The sequence below is a fragment of the Mobula birostris genome, chromosome 19 (assembly GCF_030028105.1).
Source record: "Mobula birostris isolate sMobBir1 chromosome 19, sMobBir1.hap1, whole genome shotgun sequence".
In the NCBI taxonomy this organism is placed as follows: domain Eukaryota; kingdom Metazoa; phylum Chordata; class Chondrichthyes; order Myliobatiformes; family Myliobatidae; genus Mobula; species Mobula birostris.
In genome coordinates this window covers 21811873-21827224 of record NC_092388.1, presented here as the reverse complement: position 1 = coordinate 21827224, position 15352 = coordinate 21811873, and the positions used below count along the sequence as shown (strand labels likewise).

Genomic DNA, 15352 nt, shown 5'->3' with positions numbered 1-15352 from the left:
TATTTAGCACTCTACATAATGTTTAAGAAGTTGGTTTAAAATTGTAATTGTTTCCTTACCCCTCTGCTTTCCTTTTGGTGAGAATTTCTTATCAGAAGTGACTATTCAACCACTTGAACCCTACATATCCCATTTAAATGATGCAAGACAGCAGCATTGTCAGAACAGGGGAATTCTCACTATTAGAGATAAAAAGGTAGCAACTACTGGTCAATGGTGAGTGTCATCACTTTGCCACTGATGGCAAATTTAGTGCCAATAGCTCTTGTATAAATAACTCTTGCCCATGTTGTGATTTAATGGCATCTTATAAGGGGATTGTGGCAGGAACTGTGGGATCACCCAACTGATGCCCAGGATGGTACTATTCAAAGTTCAAAGGCTCAAAGTAGATGTATTATCGAAGTATGTACATGTCACCATATACTTCCCTGAGGTCAATTCTCTTGCAGGCATTCATAGTAGAACAAAGAGATGCAATCGAAACAATGAAAAACTACACACAAAGACCGACAAACAATCGAGGTGCAAAAGAAGACAAATTGTGCAAATGCAGAAAAACAACCACCCATCTCAGAAGCTGCATGGGGATGGAGACATAAAGGTAGGGCCTAGTTAATTCTAGCTAATCAATGGTAATTCAGGAAGCTGTCTGTAAATATCAGGCTGCGAATAACAATTTTTAATAAAAGAATGATGCATCAAAATCTGTCAAACATGTGCTAAAGCCTTTCTTTTATACCCAGATGTCCATTTAAGTAGCACTCTTCATGATCTCAGAATGCCACAAAGCACTTAAAAGCAAATAAAGTGCTTTTTACAGTCAATTGTAAAAAGGCTAATGGATTTCTTTTGCAATTAATTTAAATAAATGGGATACTATATTTCTACTGTCATGAGTTTGACATTATATTGAATTGCTATTAAGTGTACAGATGTTTACATTTATTCTGGTTGTAGATCAGCACCATGAAAACTGTGATGATGAATCAAAAGAAATAAAATAGGAGACACCTTTTCAAATGATTTCTTCACTTTGCCTACTTGTGACTCCACTTCAGGGAACTATATACTTTACTCATAAGGCTCTGTTCTACAACACTCCCCTGGTTTACTGTGAAGGTTCTACCCTACTTTGACTTCCCAAAATGGAACTCCTCGCACTGAGCTGCTTTGAACGCCATTTGCCATTTCTCAGCCCACCTACCGAGCTGATCGGTATCACCTTGTAGTATTTGATAACCTATGTCACTGTCTACATTACCATGCTGACTATCCCTAAAGAGTCATTGTTTATCCAATATTGCCCAAAGTCATAAAGCCAATCACACAGATACAAACGCCTTGGCCTAATGAGTACCACAGTGCCGACTCAGCTAGTCCCAATTTCCCATGTTTGGCCCATATCCCTCCAAGCCCCGTCCAGTCAGGGATTTTGATGGTTAGCTTTGGCAGTCAGACTGCTCCCCTCCCCATAATGTTGGAAGTTGATAGTGAAGGGAGGCAAGACAGGTCATGTCAGCCTAGTGCTAATGGCATCCCATATTGTGTGGATGCTTCTGATCTCCTGCTTAACCAGATAGTGTCCCAGTACAGTTGTGTGAACTGCAGGTATCAGAGCTGAGGCACTGGCTGAAGTGCATCGATGAAGCTACAAACTTTGTGGATAGGGAGCTGACTACATCACACAGAGAGTTCTAGTGAGTGAGTGTGAGTGAGAGAGAGAGAGAGAGAGGGGCAGGTGGTACAGGAGTCCCTTGAGTCAATCTCACTCACTGAGAGGCTTTCACCTTTTGATTACTATAGGTCTCTCAGAGGCAGTGTCGCCAGTGTAGTACAAGAGGATCAACTGCGCAGGACGGGGGGAAGGAAAGAGAAACCAGGATAAGGAGTTCAATAGTTGGAGGCATTCCTATGACTGTGCACATGACTCCGGGAGGATCTGAAGCCTCTCTGGTTCGAGGATCTCACTAACTGTCTGCAATGCTTCCAGAAAGAAGTTGAGATCCCTGCAAACAGGGAGAAAAGGGGTCAATGTCCTAATAGATTTTTTTTGTGTGAAGCTGGTAGAAAATTAAAAAGCAGGACTTCAAAAGTAGTAATGTCAGGATCACTCCAAATGCTATGTGCTTATCAGTACAGATATCAACAATACAGGGCAAGTAAATCTATGTGTGGAATAAGACAGTCTTTGGATTTCTGGTGCAGGTGAGAGTTGAACAAACAAGGAAGATTACACCTGAACACTATTAGAACCATTATCCTCCAGGGCTTTGAGGGTTTAAACTAACTTGGCAATAGGATGGGAATTTCAAAGTCAATTCAGGAAGGAAGAACAAATAATAGAAACAATGATGCTGCCAGGACTTGAGAACCTGAGTTATAGGAAAAAGTTGAATAGGTTAGGACTTTATTTCCCGGAGCATCAGAGAATGAGGGGAGACTTGATACTTAATAGAGGTATACAAAATTATGGAGGGTATAGATAGGGTAAATGCAAGCAGGCTTTTTCCATTATGGTTGGATGAGACTAGAACTAGAGGTCATGGGTTAAGGTGAAAGGTTTAACTGGAACTTCTTCATTCGAAAGGTGGTGAGAATGTGGAACAAACTGCCATCTGAAGTACTAGATGTGGGTTCGGTTTCAACATTTAAGAGGTATTTGGGTGAGAGGGGTATGGAGGACTATGGTCCAGGTGTAGATTGATGGGACTAGGCAGAACAATAGTTTGGTACAGACTAGATGGGCTGAAGGGCTTGTTTCTATGCTGTAGTGTTGTATGACTCTGTGCCTAAACAAAGACCAGGAGTGAATGCGATCATAATACAGAAAATTGTTAACATTAAAGGAGCTCCATCTAAACACTTGGAACAAGGCGGGTGAATTAATAGCACAAATAGACATTAATGGGCATGACCTAATTGGCATTATGTCTCAACTGGAATTGATTTATTATTGTTGGAGGTACTGAGATACAGTGGAAAAGCGTTTTGGCACATCAGGCCATACATAAGTACATTGATGTAGTAAAAGGATAAGTGTATAATTTAGTGTTGCAGCAACAGAAAAAGTTGCCATAAATAGCAGAAGGCCGAGGACTGAGAGCAGTTCAGAACTCCGCTGGAAGTTCAATATCCCAAGACAATCAGCATTTAGGAAGGGAAAAGGGGAAGAATGGTGATGCTGTAAATAAGGGATGAAATCAGTATGGTGACGTGAAATGATCTTGGCTTATTGGATCGTGATGTTAAAATGGAGTCTGTTTGAGTTGAGCTAAAAACCTGCAAAGGACAGCAGCATAAATGAGGAAAATGGATATGTATGAGATAGGCATGATGTAATGAAGTGACTTTACTTCCAGTAAATACAGGATAAGTCAAAATAGCATGTATAATGTAGAGGATGAATTCACATCATATACCTGAGATAGTATCCTTGATTATGATGTTGAGGAACCAGCCAAAGCAATTTTTAGTTGACAAATCTTGTCACAAAGGGGGTATTTAGGGAGGAGTGACCATAATGCTACAGAACATCACAATGAGTCTGAAAGTAATTTTTTTTTCAATCTAAAACTCCGATCTTAAATCTAACAAAGGAAACTAGCACATATGAAGGGAACATTGGCTGTTGTTGATTTTAAAATACTTAGGAAGGTATTATGGTAGACAAGAGGTATGTAACATTTAAAGAAGATTTGCAGATAAAATATATTCCTTTAAAGTACCAAACCTCAGCAGGCTGACAGGACAATTTACAGACAGCAGTAAATCCAAGGAAGAGTTTTATAAAAATTGACAGAAATAGCTGTAGGCCTAAGGATATACTTGCAAAGACTCACCAGGTCATTTCCAGGGATACTAACATCGCCTTATGAAGACAGTATGCTTAGATTAATCTTGTATTCTCCAGAGTTTATAAGAATAAGTGAATTTCTTAATCTTATGGAATTCTTACAGGGCTCAACAGCCATTCCCTTTGGCAGAACAGTCTGCAAGGAGTTTGCACATTCCCACGGCTGTCTGTAAGGAGCTTTTACATTCTCCCCGTGACTGCATGAGTTTCCTCAGGGTGCTCTGGTTTCCTCCCACAGTCCAAAGGCTTACTGGTTGGTAGGTTAATTAGTCATTGTAAGTTGTCCTGTGATTAGGTTAGGGTTAATTCAGGGGTTGCTGGGCGGCACAGCTCAAAGGGCCAGAAGGTCTTGCGTTGTATCTCAATAAAATAAGATAGTCTAGAACATAATTTTACAGTTTCATTAAAGGAGGTAGGCTACCTTGAACAAGATGAGGAGAAATCTTTCTAAATGATCAGAAGATGAGGAGAATTTCTTCAAAAAGAGCATAACGAATCTTTGGAATTCTCTTCCGCAGAAGGCCGAGGAGACTCAATCATTGCATTTGTTCAAAACAAAGACAAATATTTTCTGCATATCAAGGGAATCATTGAAAATAGAAATAGTTCAGAAAAATAGCATGAATGTAGAAGGTTCTGATGGATGCCAAGAAGTTAGGATGGAATGGCCTACTCCTGTTCCTATTTATTATGTTCTCAAGGGTGATCCAAATTTTTCTTGTAATGAACAATGCAATCTTTCTAATACTTTAGGATTAAAGGTTGAGAAAGGATTTAAAAAGACATTTTCAATGATAGAGTCATTTTAGTTAGTGAAGCAGTTTTAAATTCTAAGAAGCATGCAAATCATACTGTACAAAGCCACAAATGGTTTTAATGATGACCAGGTAATCGGATTTCATAAAAATATTGTTCATGACACCAGGCATAACATTCCTGCTCTTCTTTAAGATGGCACCTTAGGCTCCTCTGCAGAAACACTGAGGAGGCAGAAAAGGCCTTGGTTTAATGCATTCACTAAAAGCACTTCTGTGTGGTTTCAGTACTGCATGGAGTGTCAGCTTAGATTACTGTACTCAGAACCTACTGACCTCAAAGCTGTAATGTTACCACTGAATCCCAGCTGATATTAATGTGCTTTATTTGATCAATGTGAAAGGCTTCAACTTTATGAATTCACTCAATTTCTATGACTGATTTATTTTTAAATAAGGCAGTTCTTTGCACCTGAGTAGATCTGTACATGTCACTTTCAATCCCTTGCACATACTTTGATCCAAGTATTGAAAACTACTCAAGAAAAAAACTTCAATTTTGAAAGGGAGGTCTTTGAAACCCTTTCTAACTAGCTGAATTTGTGCTCTTTAATTCATATATAGATGTGGGCTGGCAAGGTACTATATATAGCCACACAAAGGATCTGGTCAAGCAGGCATCTGTGGTGCAAACGACCAGTCGATTTTTGGGGTTGAGGTCCTTTGTCTGGACTCCTAGTCTCAAATATAGATATCTAGTCTCAAAGATGTCTATGATCCATTTGTTGAACAACTAAAGTTATAGTATAGTTCTCTGGGGAACATCACAATGGCCAGAAATTTTCCCTTTATTTATTCTCTGATCTCCCTTCCAATTACTAATACATGTCAGAAGGAACCATCAGTTCCATTTTCTTTCATACCTGTTAGTCTCTGTCTTTCACAACTATTCTTTAATTAGAGTACTGATCAAATTATTTTTGCTTGTCAGTCAAGGTGGTGCTATCTTCTGCTTTAATGATTACTATATTTTAACTGGGACTAACATCTCTTTAATTTTGGCAAAGATACAAGGTTGTCTCTTTCTTTTGTGAATATTTATGTGCCTGCCTTGCCATTTCCTATGGCATAGCCTCTGAATCACAGACCTGGCCTTTGAACTTCCGTGTAGCTTTCTGATTGTTGAATGAAAAGTTAGGTAATTTTTCTTTCCTTTGAGGTGCATGACCTGACATATTACATTGCTGTTTGTTGGAGTTTTCTTTGTGCAACGGGTTACTGTTTTTCTACATTATGATGTGACAACACCTCAAGAAAGTAGTTAATGTTGGTCTAGGGTGTAAAAGTATAAACAAAAGTCTTTTTTTTCAGCCAATATATCCATACTATACTGCTGCTTCATCAGTGACATAAACTGACAGGGCCCCGTTGCTCACCTGGCTGGGCAAAGGACAGGAAAAATTCTACTTACATAGTGCAAAAATGCAATGCTCAGGAGGTTCCAAAGGTCTTCTGAAACAAAGATGTGACATACAAGGTGAAGTTGTTGTGAATACATTGCAAATACATTGTGCAAATTAAGGGATATAAACCAAATATTGATTGTAACAGTTTCTTTCCTTGAGGGGCCTTTGTGAAATAACAGTCTCTCAATTTCATTGCCTTAAACTGTCACAAGCTGTTTTTAACAAATTTTCTCTTTTCTTAAATTTCAATTTTTCACAAGATAGTTCAGTAGCATTGAGCATTTAATAGTCATCCCCCATAAACTTTGAACTGATTGTCTTGATGGGCCATTCCAGAGGCCAGTTAGGAGACAGTTATATAGTGTTGAGCACGTGGCCAAGTGGTTAAGGCGTTCGTCTAGTTATCTCAAGGTCGCTAGTTTGAGCCTCAGCTGTGGCTGCATGTTTGTGCCCTTGAGCAAGGCACTTAATCACACATTGCTCTAGTCTGTGCAAGGAGTGGTGCCCGACACAGACTTCCAATCTGCGCCTTGTAAGGCATGAAAATGCCCGACGCAGGCCTCTCATGGTCTGAGTCGACGTTCCCCCCCACCCCATATAGCAAGGAATCTGGACTCAAGAGGTGAGCCAAATCAATTGGAGAAATATGCAAAATCATGAACTCAGCAATGCGACCTGGTACAGGGACATCCATGTTCATTATCCAGTGCAGATGCTCAACACAGATGGATGGAAGATTCTATAGTTGGAAAAGTAATAGGCTTTTGTTCAGCAGCATAGGTGCCACAATCCATTTGTGTGGAATACTGCTCCTGCAGAGTATGAGTTTTGGAGTTTTGATGACTCGGGGGGGAAAGATGTATTACTTTTTTCTTGCTTTATCAACTAATCCAATAGAATCAGAATCAGGTTTATTATCACCAGCATGTGTCGTGAAATTAGTTAACAGCAGCAGCTCAATGCAATAAATAATATAGAAGGAATAAATAAATAATAAATTACAGTATATGTATACTGGAGATTAAAAATCGACCAAAAACAGGAATAATATATATTTTAAAATTGAGTAGTGTTCATGGATTCAATATCCATTTAGGTATCAGATTGCAGAGGGGAAGAAGCTGTTCCTGAATCACTCAGTGTGTGCCTTCAGGCTTCTGTACCTCCTACCTGATGGTAACAATGAGAAAAGGGCATGCCCTGGATGCTGGAGGTCCTTAATAATCAATGCTGCCTTTCTGAGACACCGCTCCTTGAAGACATCCTGGTACTTTGTAGCTAGTACTTGATGGTGCTGACTAAATTTATGACCCACTGCAGCTTCTTTCGGTCTTGTGCAGTAGCCCCCACCACCCCCCCATACCAGACAGTGATGCAGCCTGTCAGAATGCTCTCCACGGTCCAACTATAGAGTTTTTTAATGTATTTCTTTACATACCAAATCTCTTCAAACTCTAATGAGGTACAATCACTGTCTTGCCTTCTTTATAGCTGCATTGATATGTTGAGACCAGGTTAGGTACTCAGAGATCTTGACACCCAGGAACTTGAAACTGCTCACTCTCTCCCTCTGATCCCTCTGTAGGGATTGGTATGTGTTTTTTCATCTTACACCTCCTGAAGTCCACAATCAGCTCTTTTGTCTTACTGACATTGAGTACAAGGTTGTTGCTGCAACACTACTCCACTAGTTGGCATATCTCACTCCTGTACGCCCTCTTGTCTCCATTTGAGATTCTACCAACAATGGTTGTATCGTCAGCAAATTTATAGATGGTATTTCAGCTACGTCTAGCCACACAGTCATGGGTATAGACAGAGTTGGGCAGTGGACTAAGCACACACCCCTGAGGGTGTTGATCGTCAGTGAGGAGGAGATATTATCACCAATTCACACAGATTGTGGTCTTCCAGTTAGGAAGTCAAGGATCCAATTGCAGAGGGAGGTACAGAGGCCAGGTTCTGTAATTTATCAATCAGGATGAGATTAATTGATAAAGCTTTCTTTGTCCCAGATAAGCACAAGTGCAAAATTGTATAAACTCAAACTCTGGGATTTCAGGAGGTGATTACCCAACACTCATGAGAATACAGGTAAACAGATAGTTACCAAGTGGCCTTCAGCACTGTCAGAATTTTTTAAAATGCCTCCAGGACTACACAAGAAGGAAAGCCAGTTGCATTGCTTTTATATATTTCATGTGCTACAGTCAATGAAAAACTTTGAAACTGACCTCAATGCTTCAACAGCTAATTTACATGCAGCCACATTTCGCAACAAGCTTCCTGGCCTCTGACAAATATTTCAGGAACAGCTTTTCTTTTCAACAAAACTTACTTCGGGAAGTGCTCAGTGGTCAGGCAGCATTTGTAGAAGCAAAAGAATAACTGACATTTTTTAGAGACTCTGCATTGGTCCTGAAAGTTCCTCCAGCAGTTTGTTTTCTTGATCCAGATCTCAGCATCCCCAGTCTCTCGTGTCTTGAGTATTTTTTTTTTCTTTTCAATCTATTCAGGACAATACTGAGGAATGTGTATCTATTTTTTTGTGGTAATTTTCATGGAACTCTCGCATTCTTTATCAAATGGTATCATGGAATCTTCTTTATCTACATAAGATAGTGATCTGAAACTTGGTTTCATCTGGCAGCACTCAAAGTTTTGTTCTCGTTGGTGCTACACTGGAGCATTAGTTTGCTATCTGCAGGTTCTGTTTCAAGTCTCTAGAGGAGGACTTGATCTTACAACATTCTGAGAAAAAGCCATTCACTGAAGCAAAGCTGATCCTTGGCTCAGTGGAAGCTTTTACCCCTGTTCCATTCTATTAATACCATGTTAGACCTTTGGGATGCCTTTCTGGAAAATTGTCGGTTCTTCCTATTGGTCCTCCTTACCCCTGGGAAAAACTGTATGGTTGTTTGCGCTGGCACCTGCCTTGTGTGTTGCTGCACTGCTCATTAGGGATAGCAGGGAAGGAAAATTTTTCTTAAGTTAAAACGTTATTAGTAGTGATTATGGAGCTCACAGGCATAAATGAGAAAAATGGTTTAAAAGTGAGTGTCTATGCGGCTCATTCACAGTCACATTGTATAGTGTAGTACATAAACCATTTTTTTTATGAATGTGCTTCTAAATTCACACATTAACTGCAAACAGCTGACAGCATCATTGTGTGTAAATAGGTACTGAATCTGTCTACTACAACTAATGCACTTCAGAATATACTGCTGACTGTAACCACTTCAAGTCAATAAGAGAACACAAATGATACCACATAAGATCGTGTCTAACAAGCCTGATAGATTTCTTTGAGGAGGTGACCAGGCTTATAGATGAGGGTAGTGCAGTGGATGTGATCTACATGGATTTTAGTAAGGCATTTGACAAGGTTCCACATGGTAGGCTTATTCAGAAAGTCAGAAGGCATGGGATCCAGGGAAGTTTGACCAGGTGGATTCAGAATTGGCTTGCCTGCGGAAGGCAGAGGGTTGTGGTGGAGGAAGTACATTCAGATTGGAGGGTTGTGACTAGTGGTGTCCCACAAGGATCTGTTCTGGGACCTCTACTTTTCATGATTTTTATTGACGACCTGAATGTGGGGGTAGAAGGGTGGGTTGGCAAGTTTGCAGATGACACAAAGGTTGGTGGTGTTGTAGATAGTGTAGAGGATTGTCGAAGATAGCAGAGAGACATTGATAGGATGCAGAAGTGGGCTGAGAAGTAGCAGATAGAGTTCAACCTGGAGAAGTGTGAGGTGGTACACTTTGGAAGGACAAACTCCAAGGCAGGGTACAAAGTAAATGGCAGGGTACTTGGTAGTGTGGAGGAGCAGAGGGATCTGGGGGTAAATGTCCACAGATCCCTGAAAGTTGCCTCACAGGTAGATGGGTAGTTAACAAAGCTTATGGGGTGTTAGCTTTCATAAGTCAAGGGATAGAGTTTAAGAGTCGCAATGTAATGACGCAGCTCTATAAAACTCTGGTTAGGCCACAATTGGAGTATTGTGTCCAGTTCTGGTCGCCTCACTATAGGAAGGATGTGGAAGCATTGGAAAGGGTACAGAGGAGATTTACCAGGATGCTGCCTGGTTTAGAGAGTATGGATTATGATCAGAGATTAAGGGAGCTAGGGCTTTACTCCTTGGAAAGAAGGAGACATGACAGAGGTGTACAAGATATTAAGAGGAATAGATAGAGTGGATAGCCAGCACCTCTTCCCCAGGGCACCACTGCTCAATATGAGGGGACATGGCTTTAAGGTAAGGGGTGGGAAGTTCAAGGGGGATATTAGAGGAAGGTTTTTTACTCAGAGAATGGTTGGTGCGTGGAATACACTGCCTGAGTCAGTGGTGGAGGCAGCTACACTAATGAAGTTTAAGAGACCACTAGACAGGTATATGGAGGAATTTAAGGTGGGGGGTTATATAGAATGATTGTTGGTGCCAAATGGAGTTGTTTGAGTATCTCAGAAACTGCTGATCTTCTGGAATTTCACGCACAAGTCCCCAGAGTATGGTGTGAAATAGAAAAAAACATCTAGTAAGTGGTAGTTCTGTGGACGAAAACACCTTGTTAATGAGAGAGATCAGCGGAGAATGGACAGACTCGTTCAAGCTGACAAGAAGGCGACAGTAACTCAAATAACCACATATTATAACAGTGGTGTGCAGAAGAGCATCTCTGAATGGCCAACATGTCGAACCTTGAAATGTATGGGCCACAGACATACACTCAGTGGCCACATTATTAGGTACCTCCTGTAAGTGTTTGCTATTAAACTTAAAGAAAGCTGCCTAGTGATATTATGTTATCCCTGCAAGATGAACTCACTCTCCCGGATGTAATTGTTGTCAGGCATCAGTATCTGAGATCTCATCAACTTGATAAGCAGTTAATCATATTAAAGGATTCCCCCACAGCCAATCAGATGGGAAAGGTATAATTTTCAATTAATATTTTAAAACATTGTAAAGAGTGTTAAATTAAGATTATTTATTCATAGAAAATTAAATATGAAATTGAAATATAAATATAAAACACAAACTTTTATTTTAAAATCTATTACATTTTGAAATATTTTTTCTGAGGGAACAAAAAAAAATTCAGATTTAGCTTGATGAATATAGCTTAGGGGTCCATTAATAATTCAAGTCAAGAACAAACTGAAACACTTTAGGCATATAGTATTATAGAAAAGTGGTTAAATACCTGCAACTTTCTTTATTCCTTTGTTAGTAATGCAAGACACTGTTAAACTTGTTTATTATCGTCACAGGTACTGGGATACAGCAAAGAAAATTGCTTAATCTGCTTTGCATGCCATCCATACATATCATTTCATGACAATACTGCATTGACGTAACACAAGGAAAAATAACAACAGATTGCAGAACAAAGCTTTGCAGTTACAGATAACATGCAGTACAGACATACAACAACGTGCTGGTAACGAGGTAGAGTATGAGGTGCAGGGTCCATCATATTGTACTAGGGGAACATTCAATAGACTTGCGATCACAGGCTAGAAGTTGTCTTGAGCTTGGTGGTACATGCTTTTAGGCTTTTGTATCATTTGCTCCATATCAGGGGGAGGAGGAACATTGTCCAGGGTGGGTGGGGTCTAGTTTCTATGATGTGCTGAGCTGTGTCCACAACTCTGTGCAGTTTCTTGCTGTTACACACAGAGCAGATGCTATACCAGGCTGTGATATGTCCGGATAGGATGCTTTCTAGGGTGCATCCATAAAGATTGGTGAGGATCAAAGGGGATATACCAAATTTCTCTAGCCTCCTGATGAAGAAGTGGCTATGGCGTCTACATAGCTGGATAGGATTGCCAATGGTGATGTTAATTTCTCTTGATCTCAGCTATGCTGATGTAAGGAGGATTGTGTGCATTGCTGTCCTTTTGTAAGGTCAATGACCGCCATCTTAACTTGCTGACATTAAAGGAAAGGCTGTCGTCACTAGGCTATATCCTTCCTCAATTTTATTTCAGTTTCATCCCACTAAGATGGTGTTATTTGTAAATTTGTAGATGAAGTTAGAGCAGAATCTGGCCTCACAGTCATATTTGTAGGAAGTAAAGTAGGAGGTTGAGAATACTGCCTTGTTGAGCACCATATTTAGTTAATAATGGTGGTGGTGTTGCTCCTGTTATTACTGATTGTGGTCTGTAGGTCAGGAAGTCAACCATCTAATTTTGAAGGGAGGTGTTGAGTCCTAGGTCCAAGAATTTGGTTAAGTTTGCTTAGAATTATAGTTCTCAAGGCGGAGTTGTGGTCAATTACATATAGTTTCATTAATGTCTTTTCTGTCTGTAGAAGCTGTAGAGAAGGATACACTTACAATGTTTCAAAGATATTTGGACAAGTACATGGTCCAAATGCAAGCAAATAGGACTAACTTAGAAAGGCATATGGGTCAGCAAAGTTGAGTTGGACTGAAGAGCTTGTTTCTATGCTGTATGACTCTGACCTCAATCTTACAACAGAACCCACAGATTCACAATTTTACTGTTATCAAAACCACAAAATCTGGACCAATATTAATTCTAACATATAAAGTGGACTGATCAAGTTGGCTGTTGATTTTGAGTTAACAAGTGAAGGTGAAGAACCAAGAGGTCGTTAATAACAGAAGTGGATTTTTATCACAGAGAACATCTAAGTTGTGCTTAAAAGATGTTACTGAAATTATCTTTAGAATTACATATTGCAGGCTAATCCAGATTGTCAAGTTTTTTTGTGACTCCAACTTTGAATGAACCTACTTTAATAAAACCTGGGACATAAGTAAAAATAGAAAATACACAAATCTTATAGAAGATCATGCAATGCTTATGAGGAGAGACATAGAGTTTGTGATTTAGATTGATTACCTTTCCTTGGTTCTGGGAGGTCAATGGCCTAAATTGATACTATGGTTTTGATCTTCTCAGAAGCTGTCTGATCTAATGAGTTATTCCTTTTGTATCAAGGGACACATCAAGTTGGTTACAGCTGGTCCCTCTCACTTGAAGTCCTTGTTGAGTGAATTCTTGTTAAATATGGCACTTAGTTTCTCAAGCGCTATCTTGAAAAGGACAGAACCTCTGTTTCCATAGCAATCTTCTAAAACTGTCCCACAAGGTTATCCTACTCTTCTGCATCTTCGTTACTGCAGAGGATACTAATAATAGTATCACCTGTCATGGAAGAAATTACACTTTCTGTATGTTTTTAGCATTTGCGCAACATTGTCCAGATGGTGTTGGGTTCATCCTGAGTTGTCCTAAGGACATTGAGGAATTCTCTTGATCAACAGACATAATCTTTGCATTAGCCCCACTACTATGTCTTTTGAAAGAATCCACTGATTTTGCACTGAAGTAGTGATCAACAGTAGTACCTTTGAGGAAGAGTAGTGTCATTTGTAGACTGTATTGAATTAGTCTTGACAGACAGTACGTTGAAGAACACTAGGGGATCAGTTATATTATGAACACAATCTATCAAACAAGTGTACGCAGTGGTAAACCATTTTATCATTTCTTAGTTGAAACGGACATCATTGGCAAGTCTAGCAATTATTGCCCATTGCTAAATGACCTTGAGGTCTTGGTGGTGAGCCAAGATACCAAGGTCATTTAGGGATAGGCAATAAATGGCCATTATCATTTATCTATCCAGCCTCCCCTTTGTTCTGCTGATAAAATTCCACGTGACCTAACTCCTAGGCTGCAAATCTTATTCGCTGTCTCTAGAAGACCCACCCAGGAAAACACAAGAATTCAGCACCCACTTTGTCCTTTTAAGGTCTTCAGAGCACCTAATCTTGAGTACACAATAACTTGGCACTAATATTATCTTTTTCCAGCCTTACTTTTGGTTTAATACAATTTCAATAGATTATAGATTCACAAATAAGTTGTACCTCCAAATGAAAATCATACATTTGTTAACTCTGCAATTTTCCTGCACATAACCATCCTTGTCCCATTTTTCTTTTAATCTTAGTTCACTCAATTAACCAGTCTACTTCAGTTCAGGACATATCACTTTATATTCACATTTTTGATGGAAGCGAATTATGAGTTTACACATCTGTTCTCAAAAAACTAGTTCTTATTTATGCATTGCCTTGTAAATCTTCAGAAAGAGTAACATATAGTTAAAAACCAATTCCAATTTGTTTGTTTTGTTTGATAAGCTAACCTCATGGTATTTTCTTCAGTACACAGTGGATTTCCCCCTTAGTTCTCTACGGGATTCTGTGACATTAAATTAGCTCAACTTTGTAGTGTTCAAAGTTCAACTTCAAAGTAAATTTATTATCACAGTACTATACATCATCATATACTAATTTGAGATTCATTTTTGCATGCACTCACATTAGAATAAAGAAATACAATATTATCAAAGAAAAACCACACACAAACTGACAAACATCCGATGTGCAAAAGAAGACAAACTGTACGGATACATTTGTAATAAATACTTAAATAAATAAATGATACCGAAAACATAAGTTGTAGAGTCCTTGAAAGTGAGTTTGTTGGTTGTAGAATCAGTTCAGAGTTGAGGCGAGTGAAATTGTCCATGTTGGTTCAGGAATCTGAAGGTTGAAGAGTAATACCTGTTCCTGAACTTGGTGGTGTGGAACCTACGGCTCCTGTATCTCCGTTCTGATGTCAGCAGTGTGAAAGCCACAATCCTGAATTTACCATAGTTTGCTGAGTTCATTATAGAGCCATATAGCATGGATAAAAGCCCTTCAGCCCAACTGGTCCTTGCTGACCACAGCATCTTCCCTCCTATTCCCAGATGCTCGTATTCAGCTCATAACCCTCCATGCCTTTCTCCTTCATGTACTTAACCAGGTGCCTCTTAAATGGTGCAAATGTACCTGCCCACCTACTTCCTCTGGCAGTTCAGTCAAGGTACTCACTACTCTCTGTGTAAAGAAGTTACAACTCAGGTCTCCTTTAAGTCTCTCCCCTCTTATCTTGTATCTGTGTCCCCTAGTTTTCGACTCCCTAACCCCGGGAAAAAGACGACGACCATCCATATACATCTGATTTTCTGAACTTTTATGATGTCACCATTTATTCTTCTATGCTCCAAGAAATAAAAAAAAAACAGCATGGCCAAACTTTCCTTGTAACCCAGGCCCTCTAGTCCAGACAGTATCCTCATCAGTCGCTTCTGCATTTTTCTGCAGCTTGACAAAGACTTTCATTTAACCAAAATTATACACAATATTCCAAGTGTGGTCTCACAAACAATTTGTATAACT

General features: G+C 39.5%; 1 long non-coding RNA gene across 2 annotated transcripts in view; it reads right to left on the bottom strand.

The window, feature by feature from the left end:
- LOC140212478 (uncharacterized) overlaps positions 1–15352 on the bottom strand; it is a 36386-nt gene that overhangs the window by 12172 nt on the left and 8862 nt on the right. The window contains exon 3 of one of the 2 annotated variants that reach the window (XR_011889727.1): positions 6083–6123. The exons of the other annotated variant lie outside the window; for it this stretch is intronic. This is a non-coding gene — a long non-coding RNA (uncharacterized lncRNA). The remainder of the gene's footprint in view (positions 1–6082; positions 6124–15352) is intronic. 2 annotated transcript variants of the gene reach the window in all.